At 34.6% G+C, this 27,021-nt stretch overlaps 1 protein-coding gene across 3 annotated transcripts in view; it reads right to left on the reverse strand.

Moving 5' to 3' along the window:
• The window catches only part of LOC145668831 (uncharacterized), a 273,421-nt gene that overhangs the window by 205,730 nt on the left and 40,670 nt on the right, over nucleotides 1–27,021 (reverse strand). The gene's annotated exons all lie outside the window — the stretch shown is intronic.

A 27,021-nucleotide genomic window follows, 5' to 3' on the forward strand; every position in this document is an offset into this window, starting at 1 on the left:
TGTGGGCAGGGGCATTGTCGTGATGCAACTTCCACCGGCTAGCGATCGCCGGTCTTTTCCGCTTGACGCTCCTGTGCAGTCTCTCAAGGACTTGTTTGTAGAAGGCGGCGTTGACGGCTTGTCCTTGGGGTACAAACTCCTTGTGGACCACCCCCACATTGTCAAAAAAACAATCAACATTGTTTTCACCTTTGACTTCGACATTCTGGCCTTCTTGGGGCGCGGGGACGCAGGAGTGTGCCACTCCGCGCTTTGACGTTTCGTTTCAGGGTCGTACTGGAACACCCACGACTCGTCACCTGTTATGACGTCATCTTCAAAGTTAGGGTCACTGTTCATGAGGTTCAACAGTTCCTGACAACAATCAACACGTCGTTGCTTTTGTTCGTCAGTCAACACTCGCGGCACCAGTTTCGCACAGATTTTTCTCATTCCCAATTGTTCCGTCACAATCTTGTGCACTGTTGTGTGGTTCATATCGAGTTCATCAGCAATCAATCTCAACGATAATCGACGGTCTGAGTTCAGGAGATCCCTCACTTTTGCCACAGTTTCGTCCGTAGTCACTGTTGTCGGGCGTCCAGCCCTCTCCAGATCCTCAACGCTTTCCCGGCCGTTCCGGAACGCACTGTGCCAACGAAACACCTGGGCTTTGGATAGGGCTTCCTCTTTGTAGGCCTCCGTGATGAGAGAAAGCGTCTGAGTAGCCGTTTTCCCCAGGCGAACGCAAAATTTGATCGCATAACGCTGTTCGATGGAACCCTCCATGTTTGTTGATTTTCCGCCGTGACAAGAATGTTCACAAGGGCTTTGTCCAAGGCTTGTCCGCGCTCCACTAAGGCTCGGAGCCAACTGACGCGCGGTGCGTTGCTTTGCTCGGACCCCCCCCCCCTACATCCTCCATCACCGACAAACCCGCTCCAGCGACACGCGCGCCGCGGCGCGGCGAGTCTCATTACTTATCATACAGACCTTGTATATATATATATATATGTGTGTGTGTGTGTGTGTGTGTGTGTCCGGGGGACAAAAGGATCACTACTATGCAATATGTATGTTAAGATTCACTATTACGCACACAAGTTAAATTTAATTGTATCATGCATGTCTTCAACATTCGGTAGTATAAGATTATCCTTTATTATTATTAGAATTTGTACAATTTTACACCATCTCCGAGACGTAGCAATCTTAATTAGAGACTTATGAACAGGGACGTCATTTAGGCAGGGCATGGAGGTGCAATTGCCCCCCTGAGTTTGAGATTTATAAGTATAGCTTTTATCAATAGAATAGTATTACATCAGTGAAAAGCGCGAAATTTTATTTATGTCAAGGGGTCTTCCCCCCAAGCAAAATCTGAAATGACGCTCCTACTTATGGGATGGACGTTCCGGTAGTTTCACTTCCGATGAGGCGAGTGAAATTTCAATTCAGAAGTTATAATTTCAGCAATGAAAATATAAACTAGCTAATTAAGTGCTTCCAGAAAATTAAAATTGTAATATATTGGGACGACAAAAGTACAAGTGAAGCAGAGTCGTATAAAAAGCTGCTAGGATATGAACAATACCTGTTTATCTTGAGCATGTGTTTTTGCACATCTGACTTTAATGTACCTCGAAACATTTCGCAATAAAAAACACAATGTTAAAAGTAGTGGAAGAGCTTTGTAGTCATTTCATACATTCGAATTTCTGAGATTTGAGCAAATACTGAGAAACAATCCAGTATCATGTGAAATTCATTTGCTACCAAAAAAAGAAAAAAAGTAGATCTATAATGGAACATCATATGAGTAAATAATTACACAAATATATGTTTGAACTGAATGAAATACCACGCTCAAGTGCGCCTTACAAACATCTTACGTAAAAGTTACCTTGGGCTTCCACTTTCTTCATCCCCCATTTTCATTCATTATCATCATCACCACCTCTCTTAGCCTCGGAGCATAAAAATGAGATTTAAGCTAAGAGAAAAAAAAGGAAATACTACGCTCGTTTGAGTAAATTCTCAAAAATGTTGAAAGGAAAATAAAACTTTTTTTTTTTCAGAATGAACGTTACTTTTATTTTCCAAAATTTTATGTAAAATGAGTAACTAACAAATTATGTTTGTATTAAAAGTAAACAAATAAAAAGTAAATTAACATTTCACTCATCTAACATTCTAGATGAATACAATACGACGGCATCCAAATAAGAAAATAAATAATAGTAATAATCAGTAATTATTATTGATAGCTTTTAAAATTTAATCTTGTTTTTAAGAACAGATCCTAAGAACAGAAATTAAGATTTAAAGGCAAATGTAAGGATCATTTACAGAAAAGTAAAAGGACAGGTACTAGAATACATGATAGACACACCTGAAAGATGTAAACAAATGCTTGTTTGTAATTGGCCAAAACTGGGAGAATGGCTGTCTACGATATTTGAAGGAGGTGTCTAAGAATACTTACATTTTTTTTTTTTTTGTTTATATAATTTTATTTCCTTAACAGCTTTTCAATAAGTATTTGCCAGTGGTTACTTAGAATTGAAATCTATTTTTTCTTTGTTAGTAACATATTGAGGTATTTGGATTGTGGAATTATCCAAAGATAAACTTTGCCAGTGGAGCGATTTGTCCAACTCACTTATTTCGATCACAGTTGTCCATTGTTGTGAGCTAATTTAGATATTTCTTATCAGATCTAGCTAGAAATGTGTACAAATTTCATATGAATTAAAAATATAGAATCACAATGAGATCTCTTATAATGCATTAACAGTTTTTTAAAAAAGCATTGAAATTGGAATGAAATCCTCTGACAAATCAGCAAAACCTACAATAAAATAACTTCTGCATCTGCATTAGTACGAAACAAATATAGAATCCATATTTCTGTTTATACTCACGCAAATTATATTTCCTGTAAGATGCCTATTAAACGGTGTCGTCCCACTTGCGACATTCCTATTAGCGACAGGAACTGTTAACTGTTCTATGAGCGACCGATTCAATCTGTTAACTGCTCTATGAGTCATCGATTCGTTCATATTAAGATAATGGAAGAAGACAAGGTTCTCTCTTCTTTAACTTGTTTCATGCTACTGCGATTTAGAACCTAACAAAATGTACTATGAAAAATTTTACTCTACCTGAATTTAATATGTGAGACTACTCTCATTACACTAACAATATTTTATACGTTTTTCCTAATATTATATTTTTGAATTAATTTCTATGAATACACTGACTATATCAAGGGGAAAATTAACTAAATATTTAGAGTAGCTCCGCCTTTGTCTATGATTCTAATATAATAAAAACAATCATGTTAAAATGATACGGAGCATAAGTTTAGACTGAATATGTTTATGGCATAAGAAAGAAATCAGAAAGAGGTAGGGGCGCCCAAAGAAAATTTTCTAGGGAGGGGCATCTTCATGGTTGCTATACCATGTCTGGTATATCTGGTATTTAATATATATGGTTTGCTATATTACGTATACATTTTCGTGAGCCAGGAAGGTGATCCCTGCCTTCCCATCGGGCGCCCATGGAAAGAGGGTGTTCACCACTTGAGGATATCAACGAAGTCTTAAAAAAAAAATGTATTCGAAGAAATTATTACACAAGTTACAAATCTCTCGCAGGACTCAACAGTTCGTCTAGTTATAAGGAATTATTTCAGATTGCTATACGACAAGCTTTTATGTATAAGTCAAAACAAGGAAGGAAGGCAAATTAAGCAATTAGTTTACGTTTTAGTAGCTTATAATAGGGAGGAAGGTACTTTAAAGAGTTTGTTTACCTTTTGGATTCTTTAGAGTGAATTGCATTGTAATTGGTGAGATTGGTTGAGAATAGCCAATCAGATGTAAAGGATCTCAAAAGCTGTCTTTTATCATTGACTTTTTTTTTCATTTTATTCAGTGGCTTTGGAAGTCTAAAAAGTAGATAGTTGGCGAAACTGTTACGCGTTTAAGTTTTTCAAAATAAAATATATTACTGTGCTTAGTGAGTAATTAGATTTGAATTAAATTAAGTACAGAAAACAGAGCTTTTGAAAAAAGGGGATATTACAACTGGATTTTCAATAATTACATAGGAATATACTTTTCATGGAAATGTATCTGCTGCCTCGCTAAGTTATTTGATATGTTTTATGTCAAATCTAACTCAAAATTAAAATAAGTTTTATTTGCACTCACTGTAGAGGGAAAATATATTTGATGAACTGTATTACTGGCACGTACATTTTTCATAGCAAGGTTGTTCGGGTGCTAATAACGCCAGAGGCAAACATATTTCACGAGAGGGAATCATATTATCTTCCATCATCTCAATGTAAATGAATCGGTCGCTCATAGGACAGATAACAGTTCCTGTCGCTAATAGGACTGTCGCTTCTGGAACTAATTCATTAGCAGTACCCTTTGACAATATCAGATATTTGCAAACTAAAACACTCACCTTTAAACGAAATTAATAACAAGGACTAAAGTACGTGTAACTTGTTTCTCTCTCACCTGAAATATAGCCATTATACATGCTGTGCTTAAGTTTAAATGAAAGGTATATCGAATGTTAATGTTCTCAAAATGGAAAGGAAAATTAACCGTAACACAAATGTCGAAACATTTTCCCAAAAGCAAATACTTTTATTACAAATTAGTTATGGGGAAATTAAAAAAAAAAAAAAAAATCTCAGTTCTTCATATAGCAGGAAATTTCCTCACGTAATTTCCCTCCAGTTTTATATTCGCGAATTTTTATAGTCTGCCATTTTAGACCAAACGAGGATACTTATTTCGCCTAAAATGGCGGACACAAATCTTATCATTTATCTGTCATAAAAATGTCAGATAATTGGTTAGGCGAAACGAGGATTAGGCCAAACGATGCAAGATCCACAAAAACTAGTGAGTTTGAAAGAAAAAAAGAAAGTCTGTTCTTCCTATTTCTCCCAGAATGGCTGTCGTAATCTACACGCACTATTTTTTGGATTGGATTCCACTCACCTCAAAAAGTCAACACTTTCCTCAACTGGTTCACCGTATTAAATATATTTATACTTTTTTTTTTTTTTTTTAATGTTCGTATTACATTTGGTACAGAAACTGTTAAGTAGAAGACCAATTAATTACATGTATCAAAGAGTAAGATGTTTAATGTTCATGCTTCTACTATCTTGACAATTCATAAATACTAAATGAATGCAAACTGCATATACTATGCATTTTCTTTCTCGAACTAGCTAGTTTTTCAGTGGCTGGCCAGTTAAGTCTATCACTACCTACACCCACATGATGAGGTTGCCATTTTGAAGGGCTGCAAAGGGAATTTTTAAATTTCTCCAGTGCTAGACAACAATTTTCAGCATTTTCAGTATTTCTAGTATTGATACAATTTTCAGTAGATTTCCAATATTTCAAGTATCAGTAGAAACCCTATACCAGTATCTCAGAGTTTACTTATCACCTTTAAGGTACTGTTTAAATACCAGACCGCATCAAATTCTCAAATTTTGTGAGCGTGCTACAGTAGTATTCTTACACAGCTTTCATTAATTTGACATGTACGTACTTTAAAAAAAAAAAAAAAAGTGAACGTTATGACTTACCGCTGAAAATTTTGCTGTGTTATAACCGGAACTGCATATTACGTAGAAAACACCTGAATTTTGAGGAAGTGTGATAAAGCATGTCTGTTTACTCATAACATTTTTTAAAAGTCATTAGCAGAAACTTATAGGTAAACACATTGAAATTCCATAACAACTTCATCGAAGAAATAAGAACTTCACACTATGGGTATTCTGAATAATTGATTTTTTTTTTTAATACAACACATGTCAGAAAAACCAATTTTTCTTAAACTAGAAAAACTACACCACACACAATCCATCAACTATAGTTTCTCCAAAAACGTCTATTTATTTATAATATACCAAGCGTAGGCAACACCTTGATATGTGCAGATATCTCACAAAATGTGTATCTATGCGTAGCAAACACATTAGTGTTCTTAACTTCATGTTTGACAAAACTTGACATGTGTCGTTTTAGGGGGAAAAAAATCAATTGTGGTGAAATACCTGGTGTTTAGGGTGTTAGATCTTCACTACAAATTCCGACGGTGGGTTCGGGTCAAATTTTGTAATAAATTTGCCATATACTTCCACTGCCCCATCGATCTGAAACTTCATTTTGACGACAATGCAAACATCTGAATAGAATTAATAGTACACGTCATAATTCGTGTTGCATAAGGACGTTAACCATAAAAACTCACGTTTCAATTTAATGGCAGCTTCGGTAAAATTATTTCACAGCAGATGTAACAGTTTTGATCAAGTGCGATAAATTTACTCCTTTGGGGAACAAGAAAATGAAGTGCTAGAACATTCTCCTCAGGTGTAATGAGGGGGTCTGGTTTGATGTCGGACTATTTGAGTTTGTGAAAAACAACATCGTTTGCGGGAATTTCCGCGGAGTTCTCCTCTTTCCTTCTACATTCTCATTACACTATTTTTTTTATAATCATTCACTTTAATTACTCATCCGTCTCCTTTAGCCTAAAGAACACAACTGTAGGACTTCATATTAAATGTTTATAATCAAAAATGTACTACAAAGTACAAAAGAAATGTTTATATGTATATAACTTCTAAGAATTAACAACAAACAAGTTGAGAATTCTCGAAGAGCACTGCCAGAACAAACTTAAAAATAATTTTTTTTTTCGAAATTTATATGAAATTGTATATTAAATTAATTTGATTAAATTAACTGATGACGCAATAATTATTGAGTCAATAACTAACGACTGAATCAATATTAGTATATATCAACACTAATATAATCTCTCTATGCCTTACAGTTCCCGAGATATGACTCCTTAAATCTCCTGAAATCGTAACTTTTTTCGCCAATATCTAGGGAACGGTAGAAGTGACCGAAAAATTCCATCACTTCTTTGGGATAGATTTTGATACTCTATCGAATGGAGGGCTCAACATTGAAAAATTCGCAAATAACAGATGGGGACAGAGAATTCAGTAACGAACTTTTTTTTTTTTTTTTTAAAGTTCGTTGAAAATAAGGGGTAGAAATGAAAGAAAAATGTTCATGTTAACCTTATGTTGCTAGTTACTATTATAACTTGATAATATTAAATTTACAGTTTTTAATATTTACTTTTTTTTAAACGATCGTCCTACACTTCCATATTTAATCTTGTACTTCTTATACAGTATAAATGGATGGAAAATTATTTTATACTTTCTATATTTTTTTAGAAAAAATAGAGTAATTTACGAATTTATTTTTACTACTACAAATTGTACTTTTTCATTATACAAAAAACTGCAGCAGTAATAATAATAATAATAATAATAATAATAATAATAATAATAATAATAATAATAATAATAATAATAATAAACAAAAGATGCAATCCCCTTAAGAAGCAATTAATCACAGGACATGAGCATACACTGCAACAGAAATATGTTAGTATAGTTTTAATAGAACTTTGACCAGTATTAATGCCTATCAGGCAACTCCATACGCAAGAATTTATGCAGACAAAAATGTACATTTCGACGTTTCATTGTTAAGCTTCGTATATTGACACATCAATAGCAGTCATTGTTTTCCGTTCCTGTGAGTGATAACAAAACGCCAACTCATCATTTCAGCTCGTATTTCGTTTCGTCTTTATCTTGGTGGTATGAGCTGAAAACGTCGCAGAAATATGCTGTTTACATTATTTTGAATTCTTAGTTAGAATCTAGTAAGGAAATGGAATTGCATGTTTGTGGTCAAGTGTCGCCCTTTTATCTTCTCAGAAATTGATCAATATCAGGTTCCATTTTTAAAATCCACAATTTCTCTATGACCACTGACAAAATTGTTTTACATCGAATATTTTAAAATATTCGAATACATGAGTATTTTTTTTTAAAATATAAGGCTAAAACTCATGGGGGGGGGGGGTTATAATCACATACGTTTTGGAAAAATGGCAGTCTGATAGACGCTTGACAATTTTTCTTTTTAAAAATTGTTTTACCGTTCCATTTTTTAACTTAGTATTTTACTTTTACGATAAATGTAACAATGCATGTAAGTTCAAACATACTTTTCATCACCTAGGGTTTACTACCAGTCCCAATTTCGGAGAAAATGTCCCGACATTTAAGATTATTATTATTATTATTATTATTGGTATTTAGTTTGCACGTTGTTAAAGTATTTAAAATAAGAGGAAATCTTACAACAGGAGCAGACAAGCAGGTACATAAATATAGATCTATACATAGACTAAATTATTTCAATTAGGCATTATATACTACATGATATAGAGCCTTGATGATTTAAATTGTTTGTTTTCCTTTTTTCAATTAGTTAAATACAAGTCTCTTTTCACGGGAAAACCTTACATTACATTATTATGGAAAAAGGATCGCTGATGCATTTCTTCCTCTCTCTCTCTTTCCTCTTTCCCCCGGTAACTCAATCTAAAAAGATACCTACTTCTAACAATTTAACAACTTTAATGGCGAGAAGTTGGAAATCAAATATACTGCACATTTTGTATACTTTTTAAACTTTACGGAATGTAATCTTTCCACAGAGTGTTATCTTGCTCTATTCAAGGAGGAACAATATGTACTTTACACCATGAAACAATTGGGGAGCTATCTGAATAAAGAGAGAGCGAACTTTAGTCTAGAAAGCCAGAAACACCTGTATTAGAAAACCAACAGACTCCGCACCATAGGCAAAATATGCGACATCTGGTTGGCCATAGTGCTATTACGTTTTCCTTTCAGATTATTATTTTCGAAAGCACTACCCCTCTTTTTCTGTAATGACTATTGTGTGTTTCAAATTAAAAAAAAAAAAAAAAAAAAAACCGAACAGGAAGGTGCATTCATAAACTATCATATTGTCTTCTGGGATGTCTCTTATTTAGGCCAATGTCTCTTATATTCCTTAGACGTGGCCTAAGCCAAACTCAGGCTTCCATGATCAGCAAAGAACAGAAAGAGTACTTCTCAGGTCGGAAATCTTTCGACTGGTTTCGATTCGTACGACTTTTCACTCGTTCCTATTGTACGCTAAACTTTTCATTCCCTGTACTGTTACTACTACTACTCTGCATCTTGTATAATTTGGTCCTTTATTTCTGTTCTGGCCTTGCAATAAGTATCTTTTCCTTCTGCCATCCCCTCCATAGCTAATAGCGTGATTCTTCTATGTTTCACATATTTCCAATCATCTTATCTCTTCTATTCGAAATATTTTTTTCATAATACTCTTTTTTTTTTTTTTTATCCTACCATATCCGTAAACTATCACATTGTCTTCGAGGACGACATTTAGGCCAATCTCTCTCATATCCCTTAGCCCTGGCCTAAGCCAAACTGAGACTTCCATGTTTAGTAAACGAACAGAGAGTATTTCTCTGGTTAGCAACCTTTCGATTGGTTTTGACTCGTATGACTTTCCGATCCTTCCTATCGCAAGCTAGGCTTTTCATTTCCCAGTACTACTTCTTCCTTGCATCTTGGATTATTTGGGCCTATATGTGTTATGGCCTTCCAAAGTATTTTTTTTTCTTTCTTCTGCCATCCTCTCCATAGTTAATAGTATGATTCTTCCATGTTTCACGTTTCCAATCATTCTATCTGTTCTATTCGAAATATTCTTCACAATACTCCTTTCTTCTCCTACCATTGTCACTACTCTTCCATTTGATACCTGATTCACCCAACTAATTTTCGAAAACCTGATATTCATCAAATGTGGTATACGAAAACCACATTTCGAAATCATTCGTTCACAGTTTCTCCTCTTCTTCTAGAGCATATCTCACATTTATACAACTCCATATCCCATACAAGTTTTGATCACCCTTTTCTTACAGTCCTACACCGTAATTAACTTAAGCTGAAAGATACTAATTGTTTTTATGCCTTCAAGTACAACAATTGAAAAGAAACAAATACGATACTAAAACTATCCACCTAGTGACCAATTCCGTACACATCTTGCTCCCTTGGCCTTTCTGCCATTGGTCAGTTCTTGGATTGAAACTGTGGAGGCCTATAAATATTCTGAAATTTCGATGAAGACATTGGTAAAAATTAAACTAATCACTTAAATCGCTCTAACAGTTTCAGACCCTTTAACCAATTTATATATATATATATATATATATATATATATATATATATATATATATATATATATATATATATATATATATGCGGTGGCGGATCCAGGATATGATCAAGGGAGCGGCTAAACCATAGTTTGCAGCTTTATCCCGTGTAAAGCAGGATTGAAGCCCATTTTATCCAGTGTATACCTGAGCGTAAAGAGGGGGAGGGCTATAGCTCATATAACCCCCTGGATCCGCGCCTGTATATATAATTCGTTAATACATTATGCGGGTTGTTGCCGTTTTTATTATTCTATATATATTTACGAATTAGTAAGAGATCTGCTAATTCTAATCTTTAAAAATAAGTAAATCGCAGATACCAGAGCCGGATTTAGAGGCGTCACAACCTTTATTGTAAATATACACTGTGTATAGAGACGAAACTTTTTCGCAACAATTTTGATATTTTGTAGATTAACTATCACAATTTTCGCATTTAAGTCGGGTTTATTTTTTTAATGTAGCACAAGTTTTTTAAAAAGAATTATGGAACTTGTAAACATTATATTTTTGGTAGTAAGGTGTATATCTAATACAAAAGTAAGGATATACCTTGATTAGATTCACATTCTAGCTAATGTATTCACTAAAATATACAAATTAATTCAAAAATGTAAACACTTCCTCTAAAGCCATCTTTAGTTAAAGGATAACATGCAGCAAGACATTACAAATTCTTTTAAGTTTGTTCTGACAGTAACAATCATACTATACTTGGAAAACAACTCTCGGCATCAACACTGGCAACCGTATTGAACGTAACGAGCTGACAGCAAAAGAACTATGGTTAATTTTCAAACTGTTTAACAATGATACAATGTTAACTTCCTTATCATCAACTTCAATAACCTTACTTTTAAATTCACGGTAAGCAACCAACAGGTCATGAACATTTTCACAGCAAAAGATAAAGATTTAAACAACAGTTCACTTTTGTTGATATCTATATCCCTATGAAGTGAAACACTTTCTGGATCAAATAACGCGGCGAGCTTTTTCGTAAATACAACGCTTTTTATTTTTAGTTAAATGATATTAGAAATCTGCTTTTTAGTTACTATTAGCAATAATTAGCAAGAATTCTACTTTTTCGATTTTATTCACATTTATCGCAAGTTATGCAGAATTTCGCAAAAATTCGCGATACTATAAACGTGATTTCTGGCTTTGAGATGAAAAGTTTGAGTTTTCCTGAAACATATACGCATTTTTTAACGTTTTGCATATATCGCATTAACGAAAAAGTTTCGTCTTTAAGTAAAATGAGAAGCTAGTGGTGAAAATTTCAACACTTTCCAAAACTTTTCCCCATCACATTCCTGTTTGGGGCTTAAAAGAAAGTGGTAGTTAGCAAAAGTAAAGCAATAGTTTAAATCGATTTTTTGAAGGTTGAAGGAAAATGAATCACCAAGCAAAACAATATTCCTTACTGACATCGCAGGTGCCTAAAGGTATTCTCTTTTTTAAAAAAAATCAAATTTAATTACAATGTATTATTGGTGCACCCCCGTCAGAAAATCCTGGATCCGGCCCTGGCAGATATGCACGTATAGAGTATTGGCTTTTGAACTGAACAATGAGGCACGATGGCTCAGTGATAGAGCGCTCATGTCTGGTGTGTGGGGTCTCTTATTCGATCGCACTTGAACAGTATCTTATTCGTAGGTTTTCTTGAGTTCTCCCACATTCTTACATTATACATACCTTTTAAACGTCTTTATTAACCCTTTTTTTTTTTTTTTTTTTGAACCGTGTTATACAAGGTATTCCAGTATATATTTCCAAAGTAGAGTTTCCCCCTCTCTTCTCTATTTGTAAACTGCAAATTTTAACAGTTTTGGTTTTTGTATGCTTAAGCATAATAGGTGTTAGGTCAGGGCAGCTGAGAACAAAGGGAATTCAAAAAAAGTGAATCATGCATATTTTCCATTGACAAGTTTGTTTACAGAACCCATATATTTTGTTTATCTTTTGTGTTACGATTAACAAACGTATCGTTTCCTGCTTTAGTTATTTTTTAAATACTTTCTGACGACAGAGCATAACCATAAAAATAAATAAATTGTCCATTGTTTTCTTCCGAAATTTTCTCAAACAAAATTTTAAAAATGAGGAAGGTTTCCAAAGAGGCATACAAATGCACGCTGCCGCATATTCACAATAATATAAATTGACTCCGAAAGGCCGTGAATCGATACACGGCGTGGAGAAAGAGAGCCACCAACAGCAGCAGGCGCAAATCCATCGATCCAAGAAAAGTTGTCACCATGACAACAAGAATGCGTCTCATCAACTTTTTTGAATCCCCTGCCCTTTCCCAAAATCCGTCTACTTTAATTTTCTGTCTAATAATAATAATAAAAATAAATATTCAGAAGCTAACAATTTCAAATCAGCTACTGTCGTTCAACCACGGTCGAGGAATTAATACTTTGCAATCTAAGTTATAGTTACGTCTTAGTTATATAGCGTCTTCTATATCTACAGAAACCGTACAAAATTTTATATTTACGACACACATGGCCATTTACTTCTCATCTCACTCATCTGTCATTCCTATTCTCACTCTTCATATCAGACCTGTACTACTTTTGCCGTCTGACTTGTCATTGCCTTCCCCCACACATATTGGCCTATTTCCTCACTCTCAGATACTATCTTCATTACTACAACACTAATGATTTATCCGCACACTTCTCACAAATTTTCAAAAGTACTCCCCAATTATACATTGAAAAACACTTCTCAGCACGAAAATATTTATTTGTGACCTACATACCTCACGAATTATCAATTACGCTACGCTCCAACTACAAAATTCTGAAACTATTGTTCCTCTTCATTTTAACATAACCGTGTCCTTATCTCCTATAGTTCGGTTCTGGAAAGGGACGTTATATTCAAATAAAATGATATGAGCCACCGCACTACACTTTCTCGGTCATACTTCTTAAATTAAATCGTTAGGCTAGTGTTATTACTTGAACATTTATTTATGAAATACGAACAAAATTACAAGGAAAACTTCGAAGAAAACTCACCCCTATTAACGAAATATCAACAAAATCGAATTAGTCATATCTGAGAAAACAACAACAAATGTACACTATCTCAATGCAGATTATTCTGAGAAATTGTTTATACAACATTATATAGAGTTGGGGGGCGCGGTGGCTTAGTGGTAGAGCGTTCACCTCCGGTGCTTGGGGTCCCTGGTTCGATCCGAGCTCGCGCCGTGTGGACTTTGTGGTGGATAAACACCGTGCTCGTGGGGTTTTCTCGTGGTTTTCCCGTTTCCTCCCACTTTCTTCATTCCACCATTTCACTCATCTCTCATTATCACCGTCTCCTTTAGCCTAACCGGCATAACCGTGGGACGTAAAACTTAAAAGATTTCATTTCATTTTTAACATTATAGAGTTATGAAGCATATAAAAACAAAACAGCAATAAAATGGTGTCACTCTTTCTGAGAAAACCATCCAAAAAGAAACTCATACCAAGGGCAAGGGCACCGATCCTGGGGAGCCGAGGGGACCCCCCAATGCTCATGTGGCCCCCTATTGTATTTATGAATATACAATATTTGGCATAATTTGAATGCAATTTGTTTTAAAATTCTCATATATATATATATATATAATTTCTGTATCTGAATGGGTCCCCCAAATTTACAGAGAAATCGGCGCCTTTGCCCAAGGGTTAACTATCCTTGTAGATTTTTCATGAGAAATGGCTTACCAAAGTATATGATTTACGACTGTTAATGAAATATAAACTGAATCAGCCTCTGTATGTTCAGGTGAGGGACAATTCTGAATATGCACTCATCTAGTGGTACCGTTACTAAATACATCATTATTAGGCTTGTTTCTCGCCCAAACACATTACAACACAATTTATACTTTCATAGTTGTGCTCCTCCACATCAAGAAAAGAAAAAAGAAACTAAGAACATATTTTACATCATCTTCAAAGAACACATATGCTACTAGCACTTTCATTTCTTATTTATTTTTTACAGATTGGAAATAACATAATTTCTATCTCATCAATAATCAAGTTATCGAATCTAATTACAAGATTGCAAGTATTTTGCAATAGCAATAAAATATAAATTAATATTGAGAATGCAAACAAGTGTACCAAAATAGGGGGGTCACTCATCAGAAATATTAGTTTCTTAAAACTACAGTATTTAACTCTTAACTTGGCCACACATTGATGAAACCATAAAATTATTATTATTATTATTACTCTGTATGTTGACCACTTATTCTCTTTTTTCTGTGGATTCAATTGTGACCAACTCGTGATCGGTTAAGTTGTATACATAAATGATTCCATCGATTTTTTTTCAGAAAAAATCAGCTTTGGAAAAATATATATACAAAACAAACCAAATTATATTTACATGATTAAAATTCTTTCGAGATGGCATTTTATTTTCAAAACACGGTCAAAAATTCAGTCGTCGTCTATGAACTTACTATTCAATACATTATCTATAATACGCTGATAGCAGCTTATCTTTTCCAAATATAGGTGGCGGACGCCGTTCACCTTTTTCGATTCTACTAACATATTATAGAGAGCTCAGTGAATGAATGAAACAATCAATTCTGTTTAGAAGAGTTTAAGTTCGATCTACGGCCATGTGAGTTTGCTCTATAAAATCGCACGTGTAAGTTTCCTCGCGGTTTTCCCTGTTTCCTCCCAATGACCTCATTCCATCAAGTCTTTCATAATTATTTTTTTTTTCTTGTTATTCGTCTCCTTTATTCCAGGGTATAGTCACAGGTCATTACTATAACGATTTCTCTTACTTATAGGACATATTAGTAATCTGCAAAAGAATCATAACATATAATGAAATTGTGTTATATGACAAATATGCATGATGCATACAGACTTCATTTGATATAGGCTACGTATACTGTGTTATTGAGTGAGGTTTTCCTGGATTTTCCTCATTCACACCAAGCAAATGCCGGGATGGTACCTAACATACAGGTCCCAGGCCGCTTCCTTTCTTAGGATAGTGTGATCGCCGAGGAACGTCATCCCTCATACGTGATGGGCCAACATTGCCATCGATGCCGAAAGCCCAGAAATCTAATTCCTAATCCTAATTTTCTTCTCGATGACCAGAAAATTCATAGTTTTCCTGAATTTTTTAATGAGTTTAATCTACCAAAACCTCCTTTATATATTTAGTATGTCTATTCGTGTATCCGTCCGGAAGAGAGAAAATTTCAAGCAGAGAATTTTGCCCAGGATGTACAAGGGTCAAAAGTTAGAAATCGACTTTGTTGATGGAGGTGATTCATCTAATTGGTCCAAAGATATGAACAAACAAAAATCAATTCCCCAAGCATTCCCATAGGAGTAATTATAGATTTAATCCTTGCTTGATAGATTATCCGCAATGTTGCTCAGATTAGCAGATTAGTATAACGCTCAGGATACCAAATACTAATCTGTTCGTGAAATACAACGCTAAAATGAAACTAGATGACTTTCTACTCGAAATGAAATCTTTGAGTTTTACGACCCACGGTTATGCCGGTTAGGCTAAAGGAGACGGTGATGATGAGTAATGAATTAAATGGTGGAATGAAGAAAGTGGGAGGAAACGGGAGAACCCCGAGAAAACCCACGCACACGGTGTTTGTCCACCACAAAGTTCACTTGGCGGGGGCTGGGCTCGAACCCGGGACCCCAAGCACCAGAGGTGAACGCTCTACTACTGAGCCACCGCGGCCCCAACTTTCTACTCGAGAAACCTAAAGACTTATATATTTTCTAGTTTCAAATATTCACTCATCTTACTGAAGTTTTGGAGTGGAGAATGAAGCGTGAGGGGAAATACAAAAATTCAAATTTTAATTTTCACGTTGTGTATACTGATGAGAAACCAAACTCCTTCACGTAGTGTACACTTTGACACTGCTACTTGTCTTGATTTTTACATTCATCACACTTTTTAAAAAGAAAATTAGTTAGGATTAGGATTAGGAATTAGATCTCGGCATCTATAGTCATGTTAACCTGTCTTCCAAGCAGAAGTAGACCAAATGCATTTCATCACCACTAGCGTATTTCTTTTCTATTTTAAACAATAATATATTTCCGTACCAAATAAATTCATTTTCACGAAAATAGAGACAATCTAATAGATACACAGAAGAAATCAGTACAATCATAAACTTGCAATTCCGTCTCGTTTTGACTCAAAAAGTAGAATAATTTCCCATATAAATCAATAGGCAATATTTTTAAAATGGCGGCGGTATTCAGTCCTCTTAAAATAAAAAACTCCACGGTTTAACGAAAATGGCGGAGTTTTGAAATTAACCACAAAAATTAAAATTTCATCCTGTAAGGGAAGGGATGGAACCTTGTCTAATTCTTGTATACAAGAGTTAGAACATTAAGTAAGAGTTTTTTTCTTAGCTTACAGCAATCACTTTTTATTTCAGCTACAAATAAAAATAAAATACAATAAAATAATGGGGAATACAAACATGTTAGAACATAATGCTAATCATCGAAGGAAGGAAAATATAACCAAATTACAAATAATTGTTAAAAGCAAAACTGATAACTGCATTATTACAAAGCAGTTTGTACACTCATGTCGTGATCGAGTATTATTACAGTATTTAGAGTGTAAAAGTTGGAGTAGCTCAGCTTACAAGTTGTTGCGAATATCATTCCTAAGTTAGTTCTAGCTTGGTCTCTGCCAAGTAAATGAAAAAGCAAATATAGCTAAATACTACTCGTATTTCCATGTGCATTGCAGAATAAAACTTTCCCTTCTGGAGAAAGGTGGCATACTTTCGATCCCTTGGACCAAAAAAAAAAAAAAAAAAAATGAATATGGCCTATTCCCTACTTTTTGGTAAAAAAAAAAGTATCCTTCTTGTACCTTTATTTATATTCAATGATACTACAATGAAAAAGAAAATCCTTTCCACACATATCTTAAAACATGTTAACATTACATAACGCTGAACACTAGATACAAGTTACTCAAAGCAGCCAGAACCCAGAAGATTCTCTCGTACGTATAAAAAATGCTTTCCTCCCCGTCAGAGACTTCACGGTGCGTAGCCTGACCTTGAAATGAAATGAGAATACAAAATGGCAGCTGGCTATGATGGTCATAGTTTCCACAGTACACTAGTGCTGTTCCCTTTCAATCCGTTTATCTGTACTAAAATTCACACTGTAAACTCTGTCTAGAAAACAATGATCTCTACAAGGCCAATAATTAACAAACTATTCCGTTGTTAATAACTTGAATTTTTAAATTTCTCATGAAGGCTGCAGTTAATATTTACATTAGGAGATAAGCAGATTCTCTGCTCCATAAACTATGACCGGAAATGGATGCGGAGAATAAACAGTTGTTTTAGACTTAAAAACTATTTTCATAATTGTAACAAATTTCTTCATGGATATATAATCAGTGTTACAGACTTTGGCACGGAACACCAGGTTCGATTCCTTGTAGCAGCTCATGTGCTTCAGATCCCGTGTCTCATATAGCCTCGATGCATAATCAATTATTTAAATAATCGAGAGTTACAACAATCATATTATATATATATATATATATATATATATAGTGGCGGATCCAAGGGAGGGGCTATAGGGGCTATAGCCCCCCTTTGACGCTCAGGTATACACTGGATAAAATGGGCTTCAATCCTGCTTTACACTGGATAAAACGGCAAAATATGGTTTAGCCCCTCCCTTGATCATATTCTGGATCCGCCCCCATATATATATATATATATATATATATATATGTATATATATATATATATATATATATATATATATATATATATATATATATATATATATATATGTGTGTGTGTGTGTGTGTGTGTGAGAGAGAGAGAGAGAGAGAGAGAGAGAGAGAAAGAGAGATATTTTTTTTAAATTTTTGGTTCGGGATCGGATCTGAGGAGGGTGAAAATTAATGCACATTATTAGCAGTTTCTAAAACCTTGCCTGAACGCAACCAACATTATACGTTTTGGTTGTGTGGGCTTACATAACAGTAGAATAAATACCCGGAGAATTGAATAAGGACATTTTCCTCTCTTTTTTATTCAAGTTCTGAATTAAGATCCGCCAACGATGAGTGCTTCTTACAGCTCATAATAATAATAATAATAACAATAATAATAATAATGTATCTGTCATAAGCTTTTAGCATACGATGGAGTCACCTAAAACCGCTAAATTTTGTACACAGATTTAAGTTCGTAGAAAGTCGTTTATTCGAAATGAAATGAAATCTTACGTCGCACGGTTATGCCTGTTAGGCTAAAGGAGACGGCGATGATGAGCAACGAATGAAATGGTGGAATGAAGAAAGTGGGAGGAAACGGGAAATCCCTGAGAAAACCCATGCATACGGTGTTCGTCCACCACAAAGTTCACTGGGTGCGAGCTGGGATCGAACCAAGGACCTCATGCACCAGAAGCGAATGCTCTACCACTGAGCCACCGCGGCCCTTTTGTTTGTTTGATTTTCAGCTCGGTGAGATGGGAGTGTCAAAAAGTTACGCACGTTTTTCTTTTCTGGTTGTTTGTAAGAACGCCTTGCCTATATGCAACCAAAACTACCTTATTGTTATGTGGGCTTACATAACGACAGAGGATAAATAACTAGGAAATGGAATAAGGACATTTTTTCGTCTCTTTTCATCCAGGAATTGAGTTAAGATCCGACAACGACGACTGCTTACAGCTAATATATATACGAGGCTTTTCGCAGAAGTCATGGCAATTATTTGTTTTATGAAAATGGGAACGAAGCGAGAAATTCTGGAATATACAAATGGACGGTCAGTACGTCATTAGCAGGACTGACTACAGCCACACAATGTTTTTCCAAGAGTCGACTAATTAGAACGCCTGTCTGTTCATGAGACAGAGACTTCGACCGTCGGTGAGATCCAAACGACTTATAATTCCCGAAAAGGTACGTGACAACACACTTCCTTAAAAAAATGAAATAAAAATTTTTAAAAAAATAAATATAGGCCAGTCGAATTAGAAATCATTTATATGATGCTCGTGGACATATTAGTAATGAATTTATCTCTTCATAGGATTCTTATAATTCACATCATCATCTTCATCAACATATTAAAAGTCCACATTGTTTCGACTTTTGCTAAGCTGTTATCTTGGAAAAATGGCGGACGTAGAGGCCTTCATTCGGTTTTTGGATAATTTCTCAAAACGGCTAACTTTAGAAAGAAAATGAACTGGATCAATTTGAAACAGTAAAAAATATACTTTTTTTTTCACAAGACTCGCCGTTCCTCAGAAACGATGAATGATGATCACTTTCCGGAAAACTATATTTAGAAACATCTGAGGATTGTCAGTTTTATCGACAAGTTTAAATACCTTTAAGACTAATGGCCATCATTCCTCTTGAAATAATGTTATGAAAGATGAAATTTTAGGATATTCTTTTTTCTTGACGATCAGGTAAATATTCTCGCCTCCCCCTCACGAACTCACTCTACTAAGGACGTACCCTCCGAAATCCCGACTGTACATTTAGTCTAGTTTTAGGAGTATTTTACGAATTTTAATATAATTTATCTTTATATTGAATTTGGACCTCCGAAAAGCTTTGTAACCCTCCCGAAATAAATTCCTCCGTATCTGCCTAAGCTCAACTACTAAAGCTACTTATATTTGCTGTTTCATCATTTAAAGAAGAAAAAAATGACAGCTATTTATTTCATTCTTCAAAATATTCGCAGTCCTGTGGTTAATATCAGGGTTGCCCCCTAAAGGAATCCACGGAACCATGGCCCCCAATCGATGCTTTTCAAAAGTGATTTTGTAACTCGAAAATGCCACCAAGACATTGAAGATCATATCCGAATTAATATCGCAATGATATATTAAGTTCTATTTAAATTAGTGTATAAAGTTTAGATATGTTACCATCGAGAATATTCTGAAGACGACACCAGGTTTGCCCCTCTCAAAAAATTACTGAGTTCGGTCATTGTTTGTACATAACAATTCCATTTTACTTCTCTTTTACGTAACAACTCTTGTCCGGAAAAATCTCTGATTGCTTTAAGGCTACAATGTGTGTGAAAGAGAAATGTGTTGTTGGTACATTGATATTTATAATATGATCGGAACAATCATTCCTAATTAAAATGACAACAACCCCAGTAAAGAATAGCGTTGAGTCTAATAAAGAGTTAATAAGCGTCTGACGTGAGTCACTGCATCTGTTTTTGAGCAATAAGGACGAAACATTTTGGTGTGCGGTTATTTGGATGTATCTTACGATTTAACTACCCGCTATAATTGAAAAGAATAAGCAATTTATTGATCTGCTCATTTGTTAGAGGCTTAATCTTTTGTTACTTAAAATTCTAGAACTTTTAATAAAGAATATTAGGAACACGTAAATACAGTATCTAATTTTACGTTATATATATATATATATATATATATATATATATATATATATATATATATATATATATATATATATATATATATATTGTAATAGGCTGTCGTTTTCGTATTTTATTCTAAGTAACGTAGAGATGAGTTGCGAAGAATTGTGTGATTCGTGTAACGGAAAACTGAGTGTTCAACATACGATCACTCTATAATGGGAATTTTTCACACTAACGAATGCAGAGGGAGAATAAAAATATAAAAACTAAGAAACTAAAAACTCTCATACCGTTCATAGGTATTCACTGGATACGTATTGCATCATAAGGAAAAATATCATTTGAAGTATTGTTAAGGAAGGAGTACAGCAGGTACGGGCAGATTTCTTGCAAAGAAGAAATTAGGGCCGGTAGTATCCTATTTTGGGCCTGTTCAATTAAGGAAGAATGTAGTGAAGAATTTGAGACTATCTTTTGAATAAGGTGGCGATGGAAAATTTTGAAAGTGAGAACACTAACACACAAAGAAAAAGTACTACAGAAAGCTGTTTAGAGAGATGGTGCTCGAGGAAGATCAAAAATAATATTTGGGATATTTCGTGTTTAGTGGTGGAATAAGAACGGTAATGAATTATGCATGGCCAAATTATACGTATAAACTGAAAATTTTATCACCTGATCACGAATACCCCAAAATACCTTTTGCAAAATTGAAATTTTTCAGTTTAATGCTCCACGATTATGCCCTTGAGGCTAAGGCAGACGATGATTAAAGCAAGTGAATAATAATGGAAGAATTGGTGGAAAGAGAATGTGGGAGAAAACGAGAGTACTCGGAGAAAACCCAAGACACGATGTCGTCCACCACAATCTTAATTGGCCAGAGATCCACACACCAGAGGTAAGCGCTCTACCACTGAACCACCATACTCCCCCAATGTATCTTTTGCATTCGATAACATGCAACTTTAGGAAAGTAATGATTTTCAATTCACAATAAACGCACTCTTAGACATCGTAGAAAATAAAATTTACGCAGCACTGCGAAGATTGGGGAGTAAATTGTCCCATAATTATAAACGAATGTACTTTTTAAAGATAGCAAACGGATCTTTAAACTGATATACTTTTCATTTATAGCAGCTAGTTAAATCTTAAGATATCAGGTTTCAATAGTAGAATCCCAAAATGTTTCAATTTAGCCTTCTTAGCCAATCAACTCTCACGTACTTCGACTAAATTCATATTCCAATTTTAATTGAAAGGGGGAACTATACATTGTCTTTCAAAGGTAGCATGAACGTCAATCACTCAACAGCACATTCTTAATATTACTGCAAAGTTGCCACAAATCGTCTTAAATTTCCTTACCGTCAATGAGTGTTACATGAAAGGGACGCGAAGTGGAATAGTTTTATACGAACTACAGCATTACTTAGGAAATTTTCGAGGGGACGGAGCTAGAGCCATCGTCATGGTATTCTCATGAGGAGCATACCTGAATTTGATGTACTAACTTAAATAGAGAATACAAAATGTATCGGTACAATATTAATTCGGGTATCATAATTAATGCTATGTCGCCTTGTTGGTGCTTTCGAGCTGTGACCATGTTCTAGTTTTTCTTAAAAAAAAAAAAAAAAAAAAAAAAAAAGTAGGTACATGGCTTTGGGTCCTTTTGGATACAGCTTTAATATTAACGACAGGACCGTGTGAACATTTTTAAGAACGAAATAAAAAGAAGTCGCGTTTGCAATCTAAAAAAATAGCAAAACAAAACAAAGGTAACTTTAACACTAGAAATAATTAGAGAGGCGAGGAGACATTTCTCACATCGCCAAGAAACAAGAAATATCCTCAAATAAAAACATCATCTGTGACTTCATTCATCTTCACTCTGGAACTATTATCCAAATAATTAATACTTTTCTGGCCAGACTATATACAGTACTTACGTATTAAAATAAAAATAAGTCGTAACAGTTTCAACAACTTCACGTTTGATGAAGGTAATGTTAAGTTATTGAAATTGTTACTACTTATTTTTATTTTAATAAATAAGTATATACTCTGGTCTGGTCAGAAAAGTATTCATTATTTAAATCACCTGTAAATGAATAATGTCCATTAATCTTAAAAGTATGACCACTTGGCAAAGAAAAGGTTAGGATCCCGGGTTAAACTGTTAGGTTTGTTTTATATACCCCGGAAAACAAACATCGACCGCACGAAGTTTCTTTCTATTAGGGACTTTCCGAATACTGTAATATACTGAAGGTCTAAGCCGCGGTGAAGTTATTGGTTAGATTCACGTTATTGATCTTCATTCAATAATAAGGTTACAGGGTATGAGGCATGAACCTACAATTTAACGTCGACCTCAACAAGGAATCGAACCCAGTTCTCACGCAAGAGACCACCGAGGCGATAGACAATGTATTAGTAAATACAAGTTAATCCATCAATCGCAATTCCTTTGATTCCATAAAATAAGACAGACTTAGAAAGAAGAATTATGGTATAATTTTCCTCATAATAATCAACGAAAAAAAAAAGCATGTAATTATTTTCTTTCAATACTCATTGGGAAGTTCACCGAAAGTACAGAATGGGTTTACTTTTCTCTTCAACTTGTTTCTCATGCAAAGCATAAACCTCCGGTTGCGTGAGATATTGTAGATGATATCACATTCAGAGAATTTCTTTCACACACACATACGTACATACATACATACCGAAAACACTGCATCCTTTATTCACGTAAATATATAAGATCATTAGCAGTGACTAGCGGAGGGGAAGGGTTTGTATCAGAAACAGCAATAAGCCACCACAATTATCTATATTCGTACTTCTAACGAAAATGAACAGAGTTGATATCATTACAAATATATTTTATGTTTTTCTTGTCAATGACTTCTTCCACTACCCTTTCACTTAAAATTTCTAACAAAAAACATCTTGAAACATTAAAATTTAGGAACAATATTTATGGATTTAACAAAATGCAACGTATATAACTCTTTTAGTTTACCATTACGTTCTAAAAGCTAAACAAGAAGGATGATAAAGGTACAAGTAGGACGAAACCCAAAATAGTCTGACAATAACCCTATGGGCATGATAATATCCCGACAAATTCACAGCTTAAGAATCAAGACTTTCGCTCCATACTCTAAGTCATCGTCTTCCCTATTTACACCAAAGCAAGATTGAATTGCAAAATTTCAATACCTTTCTCTAATTTATGTATTGGAAAACAAACCTTCAGTTATATTTCTCAATTCTGAAATGCTTAAAGCGTCTGCCTGGTACATTTGGAAAGGTATTCAGTACACTTCTATTTAAAGCAGTGGCGCATACAAAGTAAGTTTCAGAGTTTTAACCCCTTCTTGAACAAGATGATATGCAAAAACAAGCATTTTATTATATGAGCTTGGGGGCTTGAACTCCTCCCTTGAATTTCTGCGTACGCCACTGATTTAAATTACCCTTCCACTCTTTGCCCGGAGTGACTAACGCAACTAACAGAAAAATGCAGTTAAGATCGGTGATTTATATTCCTTTATAGCAGTGCTATTCAACTTTTTTTTTCTCGCGTACCTCTAGACACATTTTGCCATCCAATTGTGTATCCCTGAAGCTGTTTAACAGAAATTAAATAGAAATGAATTAAACTTAATACACATGTTCTGTTGCTTAAAAAGGGGGAGCAACAGAGACCCAACAAAAGGACATTTAGTGTGGTAATCAAAAGTCTATTTACAGGAGGATAAAAAGCACATCCGAAAAAATTAACATGGGAAATTTCAAAACATATGGAAGACATGTAGTTCTACTAAGAAGGATTTTCCCCTCTTCCTCCCTGATAATCCGTACACTGAGGACAATGTTAAAAATTCAGAAACTAAAAATAACTTTAGAACTAATCTGTTAATGAAATGTCTGAGCTTGTTTCCGGGACACCAACTCCTCAATTCTTGATCGAATCTTCGAGAGTGCGAGAATCAGATGTAATTCTGGATTCAAGCAATTTCTGTGTTTCGTTTTTACTGATGTTAATGCAGAGAAACCCTGTTCACACAAATATGCTGATGGAAATGGAAGAAGTTGTGAAATAACACTGTCACTAATTTCATTCTACTCTTTTCGAGCATAAATACAAAAGTCAGAAATTGACAAATTATCGAATTTCATTTGCAGTGAACTGTCAACAGACATTTCCAGTAGACCCCAGAAAGATTTTCGCGTACCCCTACGGGTACGCGTACCCCCGGTTGAATAGCACTGCTTTACAGTACACTATTCTTTGTAGTGACTCCCCGCAACACATTAATACTTCAAAATTAATATTCAATAAAATTATTTTATTTTTATCAGCAACATCGGAAGTTTCGCAGTATCTCCCGCTGAGAATCAACTGTTAACATGGAAAACTAAACCAGGACTGAAATCCGCTATAGATTTTCCATGATACATTATTGGTCGCGCCAGACTAATGCACGCCGTGTATAGAACCAGAGACATAAATATTATCTAGTTTTTTTTTCCTTTCAATTGTTTCAAAATCATTTCTAAAAATCGTGTTTTGAAGAGGAAGGAGAAAAAACACTGGAACCTATGACCTAGTTGAACTTAATCTGTGTTGGAATCTATAATAAACTTATCATTTACTGTTTAAAAAAATGATTTTGTGTAATAACCATTATATTCTAATAAACGCACATATAAACTCTGTTTCTCTCTTTCAAACACAGCAAAAATGTCTTTCAATGTGGATTAAAAAAAAAAAAAAACTATATTAAACGCGATTTATCCAAACAGGCATGTTTCTTTTCGTCCTTATCACTCAATATATATGGCTTTTTTTTTTTTGCATTAAAAGATAATAATTAAAGAGAGAATCTCAACTAGTTTCTCACGTCGTCGTTGCAATATACATTGCGTGTCTGATTGGAGCATTTCCCCTTTATCATTATCGCCTCGAAATGAAATTTATCTGCGCGAGTCACGTGTAAGTTATACAACCAAAAGGATTCAGCTGTTCGGTGGGTTGCCGCCCAGCGTAGGATACAACGACGTTCAAGGCTATACAGCCAGCGCCAAAGCATACACGGCATCTGCCAATACAAGTTGCAAACACGTGGTAAAGGAGTCGGAAACAACTCCAAGTTGTCATGAAAACACAACTCTACACACGTAAAATGTAATTTATGCGTAAGACATTTTTCCTGTAAAACAATTAGTGGCAGCAATTTCATATTCTATCATACTTAGTCACTTTGCTATGTTGATCAAGCATTTTAATACGTTGCACTGTTGATGTAGTACTTCCGGAAAGCGGTAATTAGTGCCTTTCACAATAACCGAGCTTACTCCGTGTCTTTGTGACTAAGGTTACTTTAATCAACAGCATTTAATCCTACTGTAGGTTTTCTACTAGCAAGGAATTAAGTCAAAAATGTTCTTTATATGTCAACAAACGTACAATACAATCAGCCGCGCTTTTAAGAAGTAAAACTTTTCAAGCTGTTCTTACTGAACATTCAAAATAAGTTTACAATTCCCATTATGCGGAAAAGGTATTCTAAGTATCATGGATAAGGTTAGAACCTTTATTATTCTGGTAACATTTTCATATAGGTTACATAGAAAATTATCTTTAAATCAATGAGGTTTTCACAGTTTCTTTTTAAAAATAAATACTAAACAAAGTTCGATACATTCAAACTTCGCTGCCAACAGGGGTAAAAGTGAGAGGGAACGCGGGGGATGCCGTTACTCCACTTAAAAAAAAAAAAATCTATGGTGTCCACTTCCTAAAAGTTAGAATGGGAAAAGATAGATAAGGAGGACGGCGATAAGTCATGTGTTCCCCTACCTTTTTAGTCTTTTATCCCTGGCTGCGAAAAAAAAAAGTTCAGTGAGAATAATGTTAGGATTATCTTTCGCAAGAGCACAGACGATCACAAAATGTTATTTACTTTGTAACACGACTGGATATACAATTTTTCCAACAAAATAAATAATGCTAATATACATAATGATTAGTATAACAAACGGTCAATAAAAGAATTCTACAGAGTCTGTATGGAAACTAATTAATAGTTGATTCATGCCTTTTTTTTTTTTTTATCAATCTTAATCTGAAGGACAATCAAAGACAGTTGGCAAGGAATTGTATAACGTGGTAATTCTATACCGGAAGGCAACCTCAATTTAACCTCAGTAGAGGATTGTAAAACAAATAAGTAGTGTTTACTCGAGGGATTCCAACTGGGACAATGGAAGAGATTAGTTATTTTTTTTTCATACAATGCATAATTGTT

This window comes from Thermobia domestica, chromosome 13, assembly GCF_964235325.1.
Source record: "Thermobia domestica chromosome 13, izTheDome1.hap1.1, whole genome shotgun sequence".
In the NCBI taxonomy this organism is placed as follows: domain Eukaryota; kingdom Metazoa; phylum Arthropoda; class Insecta; order Zygentoma; family Lepismatidae; genus Thermobia; species Thermobia domestica.